Here is a 22,820-nt window from a genome sequence, read left to right as displayed (position 1 = left end):
TGATAATATGGCTTGAAAAGTTAACAAGTTGACTCTTCGACTTTGTCAAGCAAACCTATAGCGAGGACAATGTAACCTTATGCTACTAGTGAGAATTTTATGATTCGTCAGTTATTAACTGCAATGCAAGTTTGCTAAACAAATATTGAAGAAAACAAGAGTTGCCTTTCCTCAAAACCATAAACACAGTTTTTTTAAGATGGAGAGACAACCCGAAAAACAATTTGCTGTAAGTGTGGATAGAATTTTGTCATTCAGTTTTGTACTCGTTCGGATAGCCTGAGCAACATTTTAAGTATAACCTTCACCGATTCTGTAGTAAAGAGACATGAACTAATATATGTATAAATATAGCATGTGTAAATGTTTCATTAAGTGATTTAGCTGGTTTAACCAAACAGTATCACAAAAAAGGACTTAAGCTATGAAATTGGTCTTCGAATAACTTTATATTGGAATATTGTATTTGAAGCAAGTTGTTGAAAGAAGATAACTCTAAATTATGAGTGGCAAGTCTTAGCTGATCACTGTTCAGATTAATCAAGATTTATTTGAAGATAAAAATACATATGAAATGTAAAACATAAAAAAGGCAGCTGTGAGTTACAGTTCTTTCTAATATATCTCATATTTTAAAAGTTTCGGTGTGCATAGCTATTCCTTTGTAAATTAAAATAGCCCATGCTTTAGGAACTGTAATTTTTCTGCGTTGACTTTCATTTTTTTCTGGGCTAAGGTGCAATGTCATAACTAAATGAACTCAATTGAGTAAGTCGTTGTTTTATATACTTCTCTATACATAATAGCACCAAGCATATGCTTACACATTATAACATCTTGTTTCTTCTGAAGAAATCCAAGCTTTGTGGCATATAGACATGCATTTTAGGAACAGCTTTTTTACTGTAGTATCCATTTTGAAGTTTTTGAAGGCATTTCTTTTAACTATTTTGTGTTGAAAGTTCCTAATTACAATAGTTTTTAAAGAAATTCATTTTTAACTGTTTGTTTATATTATAATTAACAATAAAATCACATAAGTAATTTTATTAGGCTTTGCCTGTTGGATAAAAAGCTGTAATAAATAATTTTTAAAAAAGTATAACTTTTTATTCGTAAAAAGTCCTACCCAACTTTCATCTCAGTCAAATGAAATTACATGACATCTAAAAATTTTCTAAGTTGCGTATCTCATTACCGGGTGCGTAATAGGAAACATGGTAGCCTGGATGATTCTCGATAATGAAAGTTTAAAAGCAAACTTTGGTCTCCTCCTTATTTCAATTAGCCTTCTTGAACAGCCTTTGAAACTTTGGTGTGACTGTTTAAATGATTCCTGAACCAACATATTCTCTAAAAGCCATTCCACATATTCATAGTTATCTCTGAGCAGCATCAATGTAATTAGGCAAAATATAGGAGCAGAAAGATGGCATGATCTTAATGTAATACATACAACGATTTTTGGCTTCCTCCACCATGAAGTTTTTCTGTAGGAGAGTCATTTTTGTTAAAAGCGTAAAAAAATTAGCCTCCAAGTGAGTATATTTTAATCACGTGTTTTAGAGCAGAATGCTTCTTAGGCATACTTTGAAAAATGAAATAAAGACAGCAAGAACAAGTCAAACTGATCAACATACATGTAAATATTACTTGACACTTTGTAGTACTAAACTTTTGTAGTAGACAATGAAAGTTCACTAGATAATGGTGTGGCCATATAAAAAAAATAAAAAACTTTGATGCTGTTTTTATAGGTCTCAAATTGACTACCATAGCACAAACTTTGCGTGGCTGATCTAATATTTTTTGCGTAGCTCTCTATTTCCTTTTTGTGATCTTTGTAGTACTGAATGGCCAAATTCCAAATGAATACTTCAGCACAAAAGCTTTTTCATCTTTCGATTGAGCTAACTTTAGTTTCTTGCGGCTTTATGCTTAGGTTAATGCTACGTTTAGCATTCCAACTCTCTTTTTTTATTTTGTTAGATATGAGTGCATCAAAAATGCTTTTTCTATATTTTGCATAATCTAGCAATAAATAGTACGTTTGTTACCACTATCCATAGTTATGATAATATTATCAGCTGATAAAATATTACTAATAGAACTAACATACTCAATGCTGAGTGCTTACAACAAACTAGTAATTTCAAGTCCTTCCTATAACATCTCCACACTTTTATTTTGCTGCTCAGTATCTTGATATATGTGGTGTGTAGTCATTGGGTTGGGCTACAGGAAGTAATTGTTTGAATGTCTGCTGATAGTTTGTCCTTGACTCTTCAGACCTTCTATGAAAGTTCAGCTAGTAGGTTGGTTGCAGCTGAGATTGTTTGGTGGGCTTGTCTTCTCTAAGGAATTGTTCTATCTTACTGTATTTGCAAATTGTTTAGCTTTTTGCGCTGAGGAGTTTGTGGTGCAAGCAAAAATAGACCTTTGTTATACAATGCATGCAAACTTTACGGGTTTACTTAAAAACAAGATTGATATACTTTTAAATCTGCTTCCATTTGTTTGTTTTTTTCAAAATAAGTCATGTTGTAGTAAAATCGGCATCTGTGCGCCACATCTTTTTTATCCAGTGACTGTAAATACCCTATAAATTTCTTTTTCTTAAAAATCAACGAACAGTGAGTATTGCCAAGTTTTGAAAGACTTTCTAAAATATTTTGGCTGTGCCAGGTAGCGAAGTGCATTATCCTGTTAAAAGAACCAGATTTTTTAGAACAAACCTCTGGCAGATTGAACCAATTGTTTTAGCAGCTCCCTATAGATTTTTGCATTCGTGGTTTCCTCATGCATAAACAAATGTCCTTGACTACTAGCAGCACAACAGCACCATATCATTTTATAAGTGGAAGTTTTATGGTTTGAAGAATGCAGCCAAGTTTGAACATCATTCAAAAGAGGAAACTCAGTTTTATTTCAAACTTGGTTAGTAAACATGCATTGTAAATAACGACTGACAAACTTGGTGAGCCTTGTTAGTTACGTTTTGCTTTTTTACCCACATAACATAGTTAACGGAGTAATTAGTTAGCTTGCCCAATGCTTATTAGTACCTTTGATAACTTTTATAAAGTCTCACATGTGAACCAACTAAGTTTTATTAGCAGGTTATAAATCATAATGATAATTACAAATCATAATGATAGACTTTTACCTTAACTTGTTTGACATAAGTACAAATTGACTGGTAGACTTACTTCAGCTGACTACATATTCAAAATGATTGATTGTTCAGGAGAAAATCCTATGCAATGACTCCTAAAGGATTTGGCTTTGAAGAGATTAGACAACTCTTGTGTGTATTTGAATAAGATTGGTGTGCCACTAGACTAAATTATGAGGGGCAATCAAGGCAATATGCACACTATTAATGAGTGCAACAATTATATGTAAGCTGATTAGTCTAATTCTGCTCTTTCTATGGTTGTCTCCTCCCTAGCAAACTTGCAAAAATTTGATAAATTTTACATTGCTATAATTTTAGTGTGTTTCTGTTTCTGTTACTGTGCCAAGTGTTTGTGTGCTGGTGTGTTTGAGTACTAAAGTGTGTGTGTTTGTAAGTATGTGTATGTGTGTGCAGGTATGCGTGCACAGGAATGTGTTTGCAGATATGTGTGTGCAGGTATGCATGTGTGTGTGTTTGTATGCCTGTTTGTGGTCATGATTGTGTGTGTGTGTGTGTGTGCGTGTGCGTGTGCGTGTGCGTGTGCGTGTGCGTGTGCGTGTGCGTGTGCGTGTGTGTGTGCGTGTGGTGTGGTGTGGTGTGGTGTGGTGTGGTGTGTGTGTGTGTGTGTGTATGTATGTATGTGTGCGCATGTGTAAATGTGTGTGCACATGTGTGTATATATGTGCGTGTGTGCGTGCGTATGTGTGCATATGTGTGTGGGCGTGCTTGTGTGCGTGTGTGCGTGTGTGTGTGCGTGTGTGCGTGTGTGTGTGGGTGTGTGCAGGTTTGCAAGTATTAGTGTGTTAGAGTAAAAGTATGTTAGACTCTTAGCGTGTTGGTGTTGTAGTGTGCATTATGATATGTGCATGTTAGAATTTTGGTGTGGTGGCATTCTAGACAGCTGGCATGTGGGTGTCTTTGTGTGTTAGTACATTGGCATGTTGGTGTATTACAGTATTAATGTGTGTGTGCGTGCGTGCGTGTGTGTGTGTAAATGTGTGTGCCTGTGCAAGCTTGTGCTTCATTTAGTTTGCTAGTGTGTTATTTAATAAACCAATTGTGTGAAAAAAATTGTTAATTTACTTCATTGCTTCTCTTTTCCTTTTCTTTCCGCTATGATATTGTATAGTAAGTTATTGTAAGTTTTATTGTAAGTTTTACTAGAAAAAAACTTAAATTTCTGTTGAAGGTTTAAATGTACTCGCATTCCAAGCTAATACTAGATAATCTAATAACTCCAATTGGCTTATGTTGACTATTGTACAAATTAATGTATAACAAGAAGTTATAATCTGATTGCTTGTAAGCAGCTTTGCATTAAAAGATTAAGGATACTTTCAGACCAATTGTCCTATGGATGCTATTTGACTGCCTACTCCTACAACTCTCATGCAAAATTTATTTATGCTTTGTCATCAGTATTTACTAGCTGACCCACTAAAAAGGAAACATCAAATTGAAAATAAGATGAAGGGACTGAGAACTCATTAAACTCAATGACTCTGTGTTAAATCTTTTTTATGTATTACATGTATGTTTGGTCATTGTCAGATATAAGATTCGACAGTCTACCTAATCATACAGTGTAAAATTGAAAAGTAGTTAGAACTTCCTGTATTAAAATAGGTTTTAAAGCAGACTGAAATTACTTGTAGATTATGAGCAACAAAGTTTTAATGTATTTAAAAACTTTTTAGTTATTTGCAGGCTTTTCGTTATATTAATTTGAAGTAAACAACATTTAGCTAATTCCTGAAAATTGCACTCAGATTGTATGTGTTTAGATATACCTACATACCAACTATGACTTCACAGTACTGCCCTTATCAAGCAAAACGACCTATCTTGATCTTTGTAAATTGTTCAGAACAAGCTCAAACGCGTTTTGGTTGAGCTTGGCATCAGTAATTGCAGTGTTTAAATTATTTTTTTGATTTATTATGGTGAGATATCCAACAATCTTTACCAAACAAATTTTTGTGAAACTTCAAAATCCAAGGAGTTATTTTACTTAGGGTGTTTTGATTGCCCAAATTGACAGCTTACTATGCTGGCACTAGGCAATCTAAATTCCCTATCACGGCAGATAGGGCGTTTTGATTGCTTATTGGGTTTGGTTTCTCACTGTTAGTTTGCCACAAAGCAGTTTGCTATGACTGGATTATCAATGGATTACAAGTTTCAATACTGATATTAATCCACAATTAGTCACCAAAAGGATACATGTTGCAATTCTTATTACTCATCCAGCCAACACATGGATTAAAGTCCTGTAATAGCCATCCTTCAGCTCAAAAGTTAAGAGATGATCAAAGATCTAACTCTCATTCAAACCTGATGTTATGAAATGAAAGGAGTAAGTAAAATAGTGGTTTTAATATGATCAAATGCTTTTATTGAAAAGAATTTAAAACAAACAATAGAGTGCAATAATGTCGGTATTTTAATAAAGCACACCTTTCCATGTACATGAAATTGAAACAAGTTTCTCATCAAATCTCGTAGTCAGATTTTCGAACCTAGACTGTTTTCACTTAGAGATCGTCTTGTCATAATAAATATATTATAATAAAAAATAAACCAATAGGATGGAGCACTTAGACGTGCATCAGCTTGATAAAGCAACCTTAGACACAACCAAATATATCTGCTTCAGTTTTGCTTCCTTTTGTTTATATACTATGTGATTAAATAATGCTGCTCATCATACCCGACTGTGCGTATGTTCAGGCCAATTAAAATGTCCTATCTGCAGATAGGGCGTTTTGATTGCCACTTTGTGTGTGGTAAATGTGGATACGGCGTTTTGCACATAGTGAAAAGTGCTTATTCTGGTGGTCTCAGAAGTATGAAATTTCGGGACATGTTAGATCTTATCCTAAATTACATAAAAGCACCAAAAAGTGGACTTTGAAAAAATTATCAGATGGGGCGTTTTGCTTGCTTAGGGCAAAATAGTTATGATATCGACGAGAGTGGAAGAGCTATAACTGGGGAGCTTAAAATTTGAATATATTTCCTAGCGGAACATAATTTGTTTTTCTTTCTGTTCACACATTGGTTAATATAGACACAAACTTTATTAGTTACAGGTGACATTTATTAGGGTCATGTGACAGTATTGATGAGATATCAGATTGGGATTTGATCTCAGTGAAGATGAGAGTTTAACGACCAGTTCATTGTTTGCAAAGCCATTCTCTTTGATCTCACAAATCCACAAATATCACACATACTTTTTTGGCAGACTCAATAGAGTGATGTCCTTAAATTTTGACTACTTTAACTTTATTTGTTGAATCACGACATGTTAACCAGTTACAAAATAATAATGGCGTAAAGCCTTTGAAGATCCGATATAGTTCAAAAGACTATGAAGAGTCCAAGAGCCGAGGTTCAACTGTATATAATCTGTATATGTAAATCACTAATTTTAAAGTTCTAGATAAATTATTGTCAATATTGTGGAACCAAATAAATTAGCCCTGACAAAAAAGACGAGTAAGCATCCCAATAAATTAAGTTAGGTCCCAAAATATTTCTGAGAGGAAGCATCATAACTTGTGGAGGCAAGGCTAAAATATTTAGCACCCACATGGTGTATCCGTTATATGAAAATGTACTGATCACTATGGTGTTCTAGCTCAGTGGTGAGGCGTCCGGATTAGAAACTTTTCGATGCATATATCGTGAGTTCAGATCAGAATGCGGAACTTCAATATCAGTATTTTAAGAACTATAGTTGGAATTAGCAGACAGACAAGAAACGACAGAAGACAAACAACATACATTGAGAAATAGATATATAGGTTCACGTGTATGTGCAACTTTTATTAATAAAAAATGTTTCTTTTATATAATTTCTGATAAGAATCTTTTACTTCTTACTTACTCTTACCTCTGTTCACAGACAAAGTATTTTAGCGTGGCATAATACGCCACTATAAAAACGTATGCCTTCTAGCAGGCTAGAAAAATACTTTCATGATATTAAAAATTCTGTCCATTTCTGCTCAATTTAAATAAAAACATACTTGACCTAATGAAAACTTTGAAGTTTTAATGAAATGTTGCATAAACTGAGTTTTATTGGCTGGCACCAAAAGGGCAAAGTAAGGCTTTTATTTTAAAATATCATTAGTTGCCTCATCTGTCTAGTGACCATGGCTAGTTGCCACAGCGTGCCACAAAACCAGCCATAGCAGTTTCATGCTCTTTTATCAAAACATTTCTCTCTCTATCTCTGCATTAAGTGCTGTGAAACACTCATTAAGTTCCAATAAGAATGTTCATTGTAGTCACCAAAAGTTTAAGAATAAGTAATTTTTTGGAGTACGTAAAACAAACAGCTATAATTAGATGACTAGAACTATAATGATAAAATTGTACAAATTATTGCCTGAATAGTTTACTTTGTATTTGCTCTATAATAGAGCTATATCTAAAACATATACATGTAGCTACACAACACAGGTTATTATATGACTTTATGGATTGGTAGTATGATGAGGCTCTTGGTGTGTATGAGTAACAGGACTTGTTACTTGTTACAAACACTTAGTGTCTGTACAACAAATTCTGTAAATACCTGGATATAATTAAATGTAAATAAATGTAAATAAATGATTTACTGTTTTGATCAGATTTGTCTCCTCATACCAAACAGTGTTGTTAGCTTTAGTGTAGGTTTACACCACATGTAATGAATAGCGCATAAAATGTGATCAATACTAATTATTTAGTTATAGATTGTGATTTATTAACAATATAAGCAAATTGGCCAAAAATATTATGCCTTATAACGATATAAGTATAGCCTATCAGCTTAGCCTGTATGTAAGCATATACATTTTGAGATGCCATTAACATTGACACAAAATAAACATGTCGATATATTGCACCACTATAGTATATTAGTAAATTTCCAACCGTTAAAAAAATTGTTATCATTTATCTGTTTGTAAATCGTTTTTATTATAACAGATACCGGATATACTGGAAAATAGCCGCGGATAACTCGCCACTGCGAGTTCAGTCAGAAATATATATTAATAACGTATATCATAGTTTCACATGTCATCAAAATTTTAGTTCGAGAAAAATGTTGTTGAAATCGTAGGGCGGAATAAATTAACCCTAACGAAAAAAGACGAAGAAACAACTTGTTGCATATACTTAGGTCTCAAACTTTTTTGTAACAGAGGCAACATAATGGGTGGGCGCAATGCTAAAATAATAGCTATAGCTTGACAATCACATTCACAGATACACAAATACATAAATACACATGAAAACTTTGAGAAATATATATATATGTATATATATATATATATATAAATATATATATACATATATATACATATATATATATACATACATATATATATATATATATATATATACAGTAGATGCAGTATGAACAGTCTCTTGCATGAAAGTGCTCAATATTAAAATAGAGCGATGTAAAATTGAGTAAAAATGAAAGTTAAAGTTAAGTTTAAAACAACTTTATTACTAATAGTTTCATATTGCCATGCAATAATCATCAGATAAAATTGTTAGCACTAAGAACGACTTATATATAGATGGAAATAAAAGCGTAGGTCTTAAAATACCTAAATACACCACTGATACGTAGGATTAAAATTAAAAATAGCAAGCAACCCGATTTAAAGCCTCAACAAAGCAGAAGTTTAAAAGTTATGTCTTAAAATTGCTTAAAAGGAATTTGCCATTATGTCTACATGTTGAAACTAGTTCGCAGCGTTTGTTTAAGGTAGCAATGTTAGGATTGTATATAATATAAAATTTCTCATACAGACATAGGTTGCATCTGCCTGTGGTCTTGTTGTATGATGTAGCTCTTTTGACTATGCTCCACTTGATGTTATATTCTATGCCTTGGTCTTTTAAGGTCCATATGTGCTTACTGAGCTCGGTGCTTGATCTTTTCCCTACATTTCTAAAGGTTGTCATATGATTGTAATAGCGTTGCTTGAATATGGTGTCAGTCAATCCTATGTAATGTTCGTCCGCAGATTGATCATTGGTGGTGACTGTCGCCTTATATATAATTGACTTGCTCAGGCACTTTCCTTGTAGTGGGCAGCCATTCTTATTTCGGCAGTTGCATTCTCTTGGTTCTGCAGTTATAGGGGTCTCATTGTGATGCTGCAGCAATCTGGTATTATGAGCGCTAATGATACTGCTCACATTGTTCATGCAGCTGTAGCTTAATTTCACAAAGTTTCTATTGAAGATCTTACGAAGAGCGTGTGATTTAGGGAACTCTGTGTCCAGGATATTAAAGAAAATCTTACCGATGTTATTAGCTACATTTTTGTTGAATGGCGGGTTGTACCATAGTATCGGTCTTCGTCTGGTATTCTTGTCTTTGTTTTGCGCATTGTTTGTCGGGGCAGGCTGAAACACAAGCTTGTGTTTGTGTCCGCTTAGATTGAGTGCCTGCTGGTATATGTCAGTCTCGGTGGTAAATGTGGAGTTGTCTGATGACAAGCTGCTCAGTCTCCTATTTATACCTAGTGGTATGTTGTTAATTACTCTAAGTGGATGATTGGACTTGGCGTGTACATACTGTGGCTGCGTATTTGGCTTGTGGTAAATTCTGTGTATACCGGTCGTCAGATTTAGGTTTACATCTAAGAAGTTGACCACCTTATTGTTCGCCGATACAGTTATGCGTAGCCCATTCTTGTGGAAGATAGAGCAGAGTTTTTTCTTGATTTTCTCAGCTTCTCTTGGGGTCTTGTTGGTTATTCCTAGGCCGTCATCTCGATATAAACCGAAAGTGTTGCCTATCTCATCTTGGATCTGCTTGAGTATATAGGCTCCAACCAGCTCACAGCATTCCGCCCCATCATAGCTTCCCATGGTAATGTCAAATAACTCATTGCAGGTTTTCTTTTGCCATGGTGTATTTTGGCTGAACAGCAATGACTTTTTGGCGTGCATAATAGTGTTTATCTCATCTTCTGATATTTGCGTAACGGAGGATGCAAAATTTAATGCGTCATTCATCAGTTGTTGTGTGATTGAAGGATAAAATTCAACCACGTCAAACTCTATAAATGTGTAATTGTTCTTGTTCTGGATTTTGTTGAACCAGTTCAACACAGCTGTAGTATTCCTCCATTGGTGAATTTCGAGTTTGTGATTAATGTCTTTGTTGATTCGTTGCAGGATGATCTTACTAACTTTGCCAACTGAGATTGGCAAAGTTAGTAAGATCATCCTGCAACGAATCAACAAAGACATTAATCACAAACTCGAAATTCACCAATGGAGGAATACTACAGCTGTGTTGAACTGGTTCAACAAAATCCAGAACAAGAACAATTACACATTTATAGAGTTTGACGTGGTTGAATTTTATCCTTCAATCACACAACAACTGATGAATGACGCATTAAATTTTGCATCCTCCGTTACGCAAATATCAGAAGATGAGATAAACACTATTATGCACGCCAAAAAGTCATTGCTGTTCAGCCAAAATACACCATGGCAAAAGAAAACCTGCAATGAGTTATTTGACATTACCATGGGAAGCTATGATGGGGCGGAATGCTGTGAGCTGGTTGGAGCCTATATACTCAAGCAGATCCAAGATGAGATAGGCAACACTTTCGGTTTATATCGAGATGACGGCCTAGGAATAACCAACAAGACCCCAAGAGAAGCTGAGAAAATCAAGAAAAAACTCTGCTCTATCTTCCACAAGAATGGGCTACGCATAACTGTATCGGCGAACAATAAGGTGGTCAACTTCTTAGATGTAAACCTAAATCTGACGACCGGTATACACAGAATTTACCACAAGCCAAATACGCAGCCACAGTATGTACACGCCAAGTCCAATCATCAACTTAGAGTAATTAACAACATACCACTAGGTATAAATAGGAGACTGAGCAGCTTGTCATCAGACAACTCCACATTTACCACCGAGACTGACATATACCAGCAGGCACTCAATCTAAGCGGACACAAACACAAGCTTGTGTTTCAGCCTGCCCCGACAAACAATGCGCAAAACAAAGACAAGAATACCAGACGAAGACCGATACTATGGTACAACCCGCCATTCAACAAAAATGTAGCTAATAACATCGGTAAGATTTTCTTTAATATCCTGGACACAGAGTTCCCTAAATCACACGCTCTTCGTAAGATCTTCAATAGAAACTTTGTGAAATTAAGCTACAGCTGCATGAACAATGTGAGCAGTATCATTAGCGCTCATAATACCAGATTGCTGCAGCATCACAATGAGACCCCTATAACTGCAGAACCAAGAGAATGCAACTGCCGAAATAAGAATGGCTGCCCACTACAAGGAAAGTGCCTGAGCAAGTCAATTATATATAAGGCGACAGTCACCACCAATGATCAATCTGCGGACGAACATTACATAGGATTGACTGACACCATATTCAAGCAACGCTATTACAATCATATGACAACCTTTAGAAATGTAGGGAAAAGATCAAGCACCGAGCTCAGTAAGCACATATGGACCTTAAAAGACCAAGGCATAGAATATAACATCAAGTGGAGCATAGTCAAAAGAGCTACATCATACAACAAGACCACAGGCAGATGCAACCTATGTCTGTATGAGAAATTTTATATTATATACAATCCTAACATTGCTACCTTAAACAAACGCTGCGAACTAGTTTCAACATGTAGACATAATGGCAAATTCCTTTTAAGCAATTTTAAGACATAACTTTTAAACTTCTGCTTTGTTGAGGCTTTAAATCGGGTTGCTTGCTATTTTTAATTTTAATCCTACGTATCAGTGGTGTATTTAGGTATTTTAAGACCTACGCTTTTATTTCCATCTATATATAAGTCGTTCTTAGTGCTAACAATTTTATCTGATGATTATTGCATGGCAATATGAAACTATTAGTAATAAAGTTGTTTTAAACTTAACTTTAACTTTCATTTTTACTCAATTTTATATATATATATATATATATACATATATATATATATATATATATATATATATATAGTACAAAACTAGTATAAGCTATATATAGTATAGTATAGTATAAACTACATACAGTATGTATTTATATACAGTGTATATTTCTTTATAGTGTAGAGTTTAACAACAGTATATATTTTTATACAGTGTCTATTTACACAAAGGCTATATTTTTATACATGCTATATCTATATACTATTTATGTTTTTATGTAGGGTATAGACAAACTTGTACATATTACCAGTGTATATATTTATTCAATGCTAACTTCTTCTGTTTATGGATATTATGTTATCAAATAAAAGCGTGGTTTTGCTATGATCAAGTTGTCCCCCCTTGATAGGCTCCAAATTTTCTCTTCCTTTTTACTCAATTTATTATATTTCACTTGTTTTTTGTAGCATTTTTCTTTCAGTATTATTATTACATGTACATTATGACACTTTGCAAATAATCTATACATGCTTATTTTGGCATGTCTAATGGAAGCATTTTAAGATAAATTTATTTTTTACTCATTTTCATATTTGCTACATCTCATGGGTTTTTATACAGAATATGCCACTGTTGTACGGAAATACTGCAAAAATGCAAAAAAAACATACCAACAGGAAATGCAGCGACACCACGAGATAATCATATAATACGTACAAGCAGCAAGACGCCTAAAATACGTCAAAAGATCTAATAATTGGAAACGTCTAAAGAAAATTAACAACTTCATAATTGGAAGAAATCAGTCATGGTAACTGCATCAACCCCGCCTGAGGAAACCGTCAAAGTGATGTGGAGGCAAATAAACCTACCAACCACCATCACAAAAAGACCACCAGACAAACATTAGAGATGAATCAAATGAGTACACACATCAGATCATAGATCTGCTACTTTTGTCAAACATGACCTAGATACCAGGAGTGAGCCACGAGTTCCACCCTACATGTCAACATCACGTGCACCAGCCGAAGACTTACGCAAATAAGATATCTTCACACTTCTGGCATAAAGCTGTGAATCTTAGCACTCAACCTACACCCACAGGCTAACCGTCCCACATGCCTGACATCTATAAAAGAGGACAGCTTCAATGACTCAGCAGCTCTTGATTGAGCTTTGGCTCTTGCTCTCTCTTCCTGATGGCCTCCTTGAACGCTTTCCTATGTGCCTGCTAAGGAGTCTCCCTCTCTCTGCCCTCTGGAGTCTCATTCCCTTCCACCATCTGAGCCTCTTTTATGCCAATATCTCAACTGCCGACACTTTCTGCATATGGCCTCGCAAGACTCTTCTTTGACTGTCAAAACTCACAACTGTACAGGACTGATCAACCAGCATAGACGACCGTTCGAGTAAGGGCGTAACTTTTATTAGCTCTTCTAATTGTTTTGTCATTAATAATTAACAATTGTCAGGACTTGGTCATTAACAATAATATTGTTTTAGAAAGTTTTTAGTTATGTATTTCATTGTTTGACTTATAGAACGAAGCAGTAACTTTGACTGGTAAATATTAATATTGCTTAGGATAGCTCAACACCTTCACTTGTACCTGAACCAGTAATGATTGGATTAGTTCCCACAAGCTAAGCAAAAGTGCACAAACTACACATAGTCAAAATAGAATAATATTACAAGCAAATTCAACACTGATGTTGTGAGTGGATTCGGATTAGTTATGCATAACATAATTTCTCCACAACCACACATAACACCAGAACTGCTATCGCGTGATAGTAGTATGATATGCAGTGTGATAGTTTCTCATTCATTCTCAAAGAAAACTGTTCATGCCTCATATTTTGACATTGTTGGTTTAAACTACACAATGTAAAAATATCACTGTTAAATTGTTTTAGCATAATATTACGAGGATCCAATACTTAAAACTAGCTCAAGTGGACTTTAATATTTTACCAATATTTCTCTTTAAAATGTTTCATTTAAAAGCCTCACAATCTTACTGATCCAAATCTAGATAGGTGAATCATATCAACCTGAGTACAGACTCTCGGATTTGTACAACTGCTTGATGTTCTAATGTGTAGTTTAACTTTGTTGTTGAATAATCATCTGATAGCATGCTCCATTTTGTTCCCAGCAGATAATAACCTAAGCTAGCTCATAAAATGAAAAAATAGAACCTAATTTTTACACTAACTGCTTATTTCCTTCTCTGGCTTGCACGTAAAGCTGTAAAATATTTTTATATTAACAATCTCAACAGTTGCATTGATTCTACTTTTGAGAAAGCTCAAAAATGTGGGATGAACAAGTTGAGCGTTATCAAACTACTATACAATCTTTCAATCAAGCTAAAATAGCTAGTTACCATATTGAATTTTGTATTGAAAATGGCTTAATACCAAATCGGTCATTTCTTGAAAATGATGAAATCGTTTTATGATGCTAGTACTATGTGAAGTGTTATTGCAAGGTTAAATTAGAAATTGATTATTTCTTGACATAAAACGCAGTTCATCATTTAAGGCACTAGGCAACTATTAACAAAAATTGATATTTGCCATAACAATCCAAGCTATACACATTTACATAAAATTAATGTGGAGCAGGAGAGCAGACCATTTTTATGCATTGGCGTTTTGAGTTGATATGAGTTTCTGAGTCAACTTCTGATGCCAGCAAGAATACTTGCAACAGCATATTGACTTCGCTTCTTAGGTAAGTTTTGTTGACCAAGATTTGAAGTTACATATCAGTTACATATAACTTTAATATACATGTAATATCAGTTTTTTTTAAATAAAAATGAGTTGCATATCTAATGTTAATAGTCAAATTGGTTTAGTTTTTGAAGTACGTTTGAACAGTGCAGGCTAGGGTTATGACAAGTTAAATTGCTGATCAAACACCATACTAAGGTGAAAAAGCTACAGAAAAGCATTCTAGCCATAAAAATGATTCTGCCCAAGAGTGTACTAGACCAAAACAAGCGTTACCATTGTGAATTATCTGCTTCGAACTATTCGTTCTTTACACTTGAGAGAAGTAGCCACTGTACTTTTAGAATGCAGCTTTGTTTAGGCAGCGAGAATATTGTGTTACAACAATTAAAAACTCTAAGGATATTAGCTATTAGGAGCGGATAGGCCTATATATCTGGGTACAAAGTTGTAGTAATTGACTTCTAACCAAGTGTTTTTTATTTTATATTATACTATTTGTGCTATACACATAGTGCAGATGGTATTATGTGCATAGCAAATAATTATTCTCGTTTTTACCATTTTTGAAACTGAAGTACTAGCTCGCACTGTTAAAGGTTGTTTGGTAAGGTTCTGACAGCTCATAACTATGCTTTTCATCAGCCAAAGCCGGTTCAAAGTCATAGCTAAAAATAAAAGTTCTGGAAACCACTTCATAATTTCAACAAGCAGAAGTTTTTGGTAGTGATTCGGCAAAGACTAGCCATCTAGGTTGTAGCCTTTATGAATATGACTCTTCCAACATGCATATTGTTTAGTAACAGACCAAGTCGCTATCCGTATTTGTCCACAGTCCCTTCAAAGAGTCTATTGGCCAATGAAAATCTGTAGCACACTGGCAGGCTACCAGATTTATCATCCACAGAATTTAATTTTTTTATGTGTGTCACTACAACAATCTCACCGGCCTTTAGTCCTGGAACTGTATCAGCAGCCATATAGTTCCATAAAATATCAGCATTGTCCTGTCGGCTTGTAAGCCATAGGTATGACTCTCTCAGAACAATTCCCACACCGTGGACGAGCTTGTCAAACCTTTTCAAACTTGCAAACTTGTTGTGCATCTGGTTTCAATCTAAAAATAGCTGGATTGCCCTTTGGGCTCATTTGAGATAATTGTTAATTGAATGGGGCTATTCATGAGCCTACAGCCTAATTGGCTTACCATCAACTTTTTTCCAAAAAGCTGTCGAGGCTTACATACTCCTGAGCCCGCTATTGCCATATTAGACTTCTATTGTGTCTGTTTGATCTTGAGATGGAAGCACCTGGTATCCAGATCCTTGCATCAGCTGCACATTTATTTTCCTGTTTGTGTTGGGGTCTAGGAAACTGAACTTCAACATTTTAAGAGCCAAACAAAAAATCTACATGGCTATTGTGAAATGACTGCAGAAAGATAAAAATGAAACAGAAAAGTGAACAACAAATTGGTGACGCCGAAGTTCCGGTTTGGTCAGCATTTTCTGTCATTATGTTGGTCCAGTAGGCGTTCGGCATTATTTTCAAAGGCTACTTAAAAACACTACTCAACAGATGCAATGCCTTTAGAAAGAGGTTTTTTGACCATTTTCAAGGCACTCGTTTTAGACTCAACCTGCCTAGGAAATAGGTAAAGCAGAAAACTGTGCCCATCTTAAAGAATTTCATTTTGGTTGGCCAGTCTGCAGCTCTCCGTTGCGTAGTTCAATGTCTTCCTAAGGTGATGTAACAAAGCTGCTTCTGTCTACAAAAATGATTCCAGTTATCTCTTGCAAAAATATTATAAAATATTTCATGTATCCGAGATGTGTTAAACAGGTCAGGACATCATAGTGTGAACTATTAGCATCGTTTCTAACATGTCAGCAAAATTATCTGTGTCTCGCTTGGCACCCTGAGCCTGCCGATTAGCTGTTTTAGCCCCTTTGCTTAGAAAAAGAACTTTATCAGGTTTAGAGTTGGGGTGCCACTTATAAGGCAGCTTTGCCTCTACCGGTTGCTAGGGTATCTTGCCTAGGATTACTTTGTTTTGTAAACTTTTGATTTTCCAAAGAGTCAGGGTTCAACCTTAGACAAAGTTAAAATTCCTTCATTTCCTGAAAATCTCTAACAAGCTAAATTCCTGAAAAACGTTAGGGTTACACTTGACACAAAGCCAGAACTCTATTATTTACTTTGAGTCACCAAAGCATTACCATTACCTAAGTCAATCTTGTCTTCAGCATTCTGATTTTGCTTCCTGATGCTAATTTTAAAAGAGCAATTAAGGATTCATCCAAAGTGTCATTTGCAGTTGTGTGAGAGTCAGGCTATGTGAGACTACTGCTCTGATTGGTGTAAAAGATAAGGCATAGTTTCAAACTTAGTCTATTCAGAAATCTAAGCCCTTTACTTACATGTATTTCCGCTTGCACTAGAAGCGCTTGCAATAACAATTGGTCATAGCACCAATATGACATGTATATTGTTACAAAAATATACTATAACATAGTGCAAGTGTAAGCCAAAAGATTTCTGTTTTGAATTTTATTGTCAGTGTACACTATTTTCATGTCTTTCGCTCTGAGGTAGTCTTTGCTCTCCTTCATATTGGGCTGATTGGGCATAATCTTTGGGATTTAGCCTAAATATCTGCAATTAGCTGGTTAATTGCTTATCCTTTGGTTGACCATGCATGCAACGGGTTAGTAATAGTTCATCTGGCTTAGTAAATGTTGGTGAGCCCAGCCGGTTTATTTGCCTTGCTTTCACCACAATGCTTGTGTCGTATTATTCTATTCAAATCCGTATTTCAGTATAACAATTTCGCAATAATAGAATTGAAAAAAAACTGCTATGTGAAAATAATTTGGTTTGCTTCTATTGCAGTATTTATTTAGGCAATGTTATATTTCTCTATTTTTTTAGAGCAGTTTCAAAAACTCAGGCTTCTATTTCGATCAACATTTTGGAAGACTGACCTAAAACATGAACCATCACAACAACCATTCTCTAGATGATACATTTACATTGCTTCGATCATGTGTTGTACAGCACAACATTGTATATGGTTATATGACGATGTTAACCAATGTCGTCTTTATCCTATTAAATCTATTGCACCTGTGCCTCCTGTGTACTACTTCAAAACAACTAAAACGAAGTTACTTTATTGTTCTTTTAAACCTTACCATAAGTGATATCATTGTGAATTTATATTACATAATTTACTACAGCCCACTGCTACCAAGTTTACGTAGTTTAATGTTCGATATATTTTTTAATTTTATGCAAGAAATAGGATTAGCAGCTGCCCTGTGTCGCTACAACTTTTTGACACTTGCTAGCTTTGACAGGTACTATGCTCTACGTAAACCATTTCAGTATAATGAGTTGAAACTGCTAAACAACATCGGGAGAGTCTCGGGGATTATTTGGGTGACTGAACTGTTTTTTTCATTACTATTATCCTTATCCCCTAATATGGTATGTCTTATAAATGGTAAAGACCAACCCGGCTCACCAAAACCTGAAGAGATTGCTGCAATAGTTCTTGGAACTCTGAATGTTTGTGGATCTTTACTCATAACTACCGTGTGCCTCACTGCGGTGTTCAAAGAACTTAGAAAAATGAAAGAAAGATCTGTGCTCGCGGAAGACCAAGTTTTGATGAAAACATCTCACTATGTTATTGGAACCATCGCAATGTTTTACATCACTGTGACTCCTATTTGTGTTATAATGCCTGTCTACTTTCTTTCTTCTGATGGTAGAGAAACTATGAAATATGTGTTTGTACAACTCATTCTTTGTCTACAGTCACTCTACAGCGTTGGCAACATTGGGCTGTATGCATTTCTTAATCCTGATTATGTAAAAAAAGTAAAGAAGTTATTTAAGTTAAATTGTAAAAATCAGATTCATTCTCTGGAAGAATAAATGTTATATTATACATAATAGTAACCGGTGATGTAATATTTAAAAAAAAACAAGTGTGGTTACAAACTATTACAATAAACGGTGTCATATCATATACATATATATTTATATATATTATTCTCAAAGTATGTGGATCTGTCTGTCTGCATTCCGGCTATAGCTATAGCGCACGCTGACCAATTTACTAATGCAGCCATGTATTACAATGTTCCTGTTAAAAAATGTTTTTGTACGGTTCAATTACAGTCATTAACAAAAGTTTGAGACCAATCAGTAAATCAATGCATATTATTGGTTTTATAGCAGTATATGTGGTTTCATTGAAACTTGTGATTAAACAGTATACTTACATACTGAAAAACTTCTACTAATGCAGTTTTAAGGTTAATTAAAAGCGTAGCACAATACTTTTGAGTCTTTACTGTCAGTATTTGGTGTGTCCACCATTTTTGGCAATTATCGCCTCAGGTCACTTTGGCATACTTTCTATCAGCTTTTGCAGTATTCTGCGGTGATTTCAATGCACCAAACACTCTTTTTAACCTGTACAAAATCTGCAATACTTGATGGCTGTTTTTCTGCTACCTTGATCTTTAGCACTGTCTAGAGATTTGCCACTCTGAAATCTGAAATCTGCCACTCGAGCTCTTTGGCTCCTTTTGGCCCTCCCACTAGCCCCCACTCTTTGTGGCCTCCACTCTGGCCCCCGGGCCACAAAGCATGACACAACGTTGTATAATTCAAAGATCACTTAGTGCAAACCATGGCATCACTTCTCAGCAGCATAGGGAAGATGGGTAGCCCTTACATTGCATAACCCAGGTAAAACAAGCGTGGTCTCAAACTTTCGTTAATAACTGTATTATTATACCTGGAGTCATTCCAAATACTTCTGGCGGGGACAATCAAATTGTCTCTGTAGAAAAAGTCTCCATAGAAGAAAATTGTCTCTGTATTCAAAGTTTCGATAGATATCTTCTGGTGGAGCATTAACCTTTTTTATACACACACAGACATGCATGCACGCACACTTACACACACACACACTTCTATGCAAAAATTGGTTTTATTAACTTTACATTTTCAGGGTCTTTAGTTTGTTTTCTCATTTCATATAAATTATATCATTACCAAACAATATTTTGTGGTAATATTTGCTAACCCGACTCAATTTAGCTATTACTTGCTAATTATTTTCCATTTACATCTGAGCTATTTCATGTCATATTATTTTTTTATTTAGTTGGCCTGCAAAAAACATTTTCATTGTGATATGAGGAAATATAAGTTTAGAAGTTGTTTAAAAAATTTGAAAACTTTTACCACTGTTTTTATTTTCTATCCTAATTTACTTTAAATACACAAAACACTGTTTTCATGATTTCTAGTTTGAAAGTTAGAATGGAAGCTGTTATTATATATTAAACACAGATTCAGTTTTTGACAAAAAAACTTTGAATTACCCAGGCTGCCCCGGTAGCACAGCTAGTACATGTGTACATAAATATAAATGTAAGGAAACTTCCTGATACTTTACCCTCCACAAGAGAGAAATAACCACATTGAGTGTCAACCCACAATGATTTATTTATTTTTTCAAATATAAATCAAGGTACAATAATACAATAGCAACGATCCCCTCACAAGCATTCACAAAGTGTGCGCATACTACACTGCCATATCAATAAAAGTTCATTCCTTTTATATCGGTCCCATGCTGTACACACCTCTCCTCTTTTTATTATTTTTTGCCGCGATGCATGTATTGATCTTTGAAACTTACTGACCCTGTCCACAAGTGGCTGAGTCGTTAATCATGCTAAAGAGATTTGGCTGGGCCATGCGGGTGTTTGTAAGATCAGCTACACAGGCTCTGGCCATAAAGCTCTGCCGTAGCATATATATATATATATGTCTATGTATATACATAACTATGCCAAAAAGTCTAGCCCAGCATTGTACTTTACAAAAACAATAAAATAACTGCATACAAAGCAACGCTAAAATTCAATTGAAAAAATATAAACAAAGATATATGCCAACTATTCAAAAAGGACAGTTTATAGGTAAAAGTTGAAAACATGAATATTATTTTGTTAGGTTTAACCTTAGACCTCAGAACCGGTGACTAGCATCCATACACATAGCCTGTCAGAATCATACTAAATGCCCATAATAAATGAGGCCACTTACCCTAAATACTGAAATACAGTACCCAAAAGTCTAAACAAAAGACTGAGGGCAAATTCTCCAATGGGAGCAATTCAATTCTCGAGGGGCAATTTTACGAAACAAAGTAGCTAATAAAAAATTACTAAACCATACATGCAACGATTAAATACCACATATCAAACATACTCACACACACGCGCGCGCGCACACACACGCACACACGGTCTTGTAAACGAATACAATTGGGGACGCGATATTTTTACCATCCCTTTGAGGACAATTTTCATCTTTCATTAAGAGCTTTAAAAAATAACATATTAAAACATTTTTTGTTGGGTTTACAAATGCACTGATTTTGGGAGCTGTCACTTTATCTGTTTTTCAGTTGTAGCCCATGACAATTTAACACTAACTTTGGGTACTTCACCTGACACACATGTATGAATTTTTTATTTAATAAACGGGGACTTTTGCGTGGAGAAAATAACTCTGGCTTATTTTTGTTTTTTCAACCATTTTGGAGTTGTCGGTATGTGATACTTTTCCCACACTTTTGTAAATGTGCTTGTACAAGTTATGCATCACTTCATTTTTCCTCAAACATCAACTTAAAAGTTTAATAGTTCTTTATTAAACCTATTTAAAGTACTAATTCTACCAATGTATGATGCGCAAAGGTTAAATCGACCTTAGGCTTTAATGTTTGCTAATAAATTCAGTGTAATCAATTGTTTCACAGAATTTACGGTGATCTGTTCAAGTTAAGGTTTTAAATTGCAAACAGCCAGGCCTGGGTTGCAGGCTGATGTCTTATCTAGATTTACAACGTTTCAACATTTAACGCGATTATCTTTAAGGTAAACATTTTAACATAGTTTTCATAGAACTCTTAAGCCCTGAATAGGCAACAAATTTAATTACTATAATTGATAAAGTATTTTGCTACGTCTCATTTTTATCACTACCAAGGGCAGCCATCAGAAAATTTACATTGAGTAATCATGAGTTAACTTTTGTAAACAAAACTAAAAAGAACCAGGCCAGCAAATGTGAGTAATTTTTTTAAAATCAGGAAGTCAAATAAATTTGGATACAGTTACTTTTAGTTGCACTTGCTCACACCAACATCTTCACCCACTAAAACTGCCAGACGAACACACTAACACATAACACATCCCTTTAAAGCTTCAGCACACTAACACATTAACACACAAACACAATAAAATGCTACAACACTAACACACTAACACACACACGCACACACACACACATGCACGCGCACGCACGCACACACACACACCTGCGTGCACATTTACATACCTGCTCACAACTGTGCACACTTGAGCATACCTGCACTTACGCTTGCCTGCGCAAGCTTGCTCACGCCTATGCACACCTGCACTCACCCGGGGCACACACAAACACTCTAATACACTAAAACACCATCACGCCACAACACCAAAACACCAACACACCGATGCGTCAATATGCCAACTCGCCAACCACCAACCCGCCAATGCCACAACACAGCAACACGAACACACCAAAACACTTAAGCACTAACAACACTCTTACACTAACACACTAAAGCATCAATGTAATAACCGATAACCACATGAACTCATGTACACGTGACCACACATCTTGATACACGGCTGCACACATGCAAGCCCATGCACTCACAGAAGCATACTGTAAAGGAAACTTCCTGTTCCCTTATTTTCCACAAGGCAGTCAAACAACAACACCAAGTGTTAAGCGCCAATGAAACACATAATTATTCAATAAATATATAACTTCACATGCATAGAAGACAACAAACCAAGTTCAA

The sequence above is a fragment of the Watersipora subatra genome, chromosome 2 (assembly GCF_963576615.1).
Source record: "Watersipora subatra chromosome 2, tzWatSuba1.1, whole genome shotgun sequence".
Classification (NCBI taxonomy): domain Eukaryota; kingdom Metazoa; phylum Bryozoa; class Gymnolaemata; order Cheilostomatida; family Watersiporidae; genus Watersipora; species Watersipora subatra.
Note: the sequence above shows the minus strand (reverse complement) of the source record.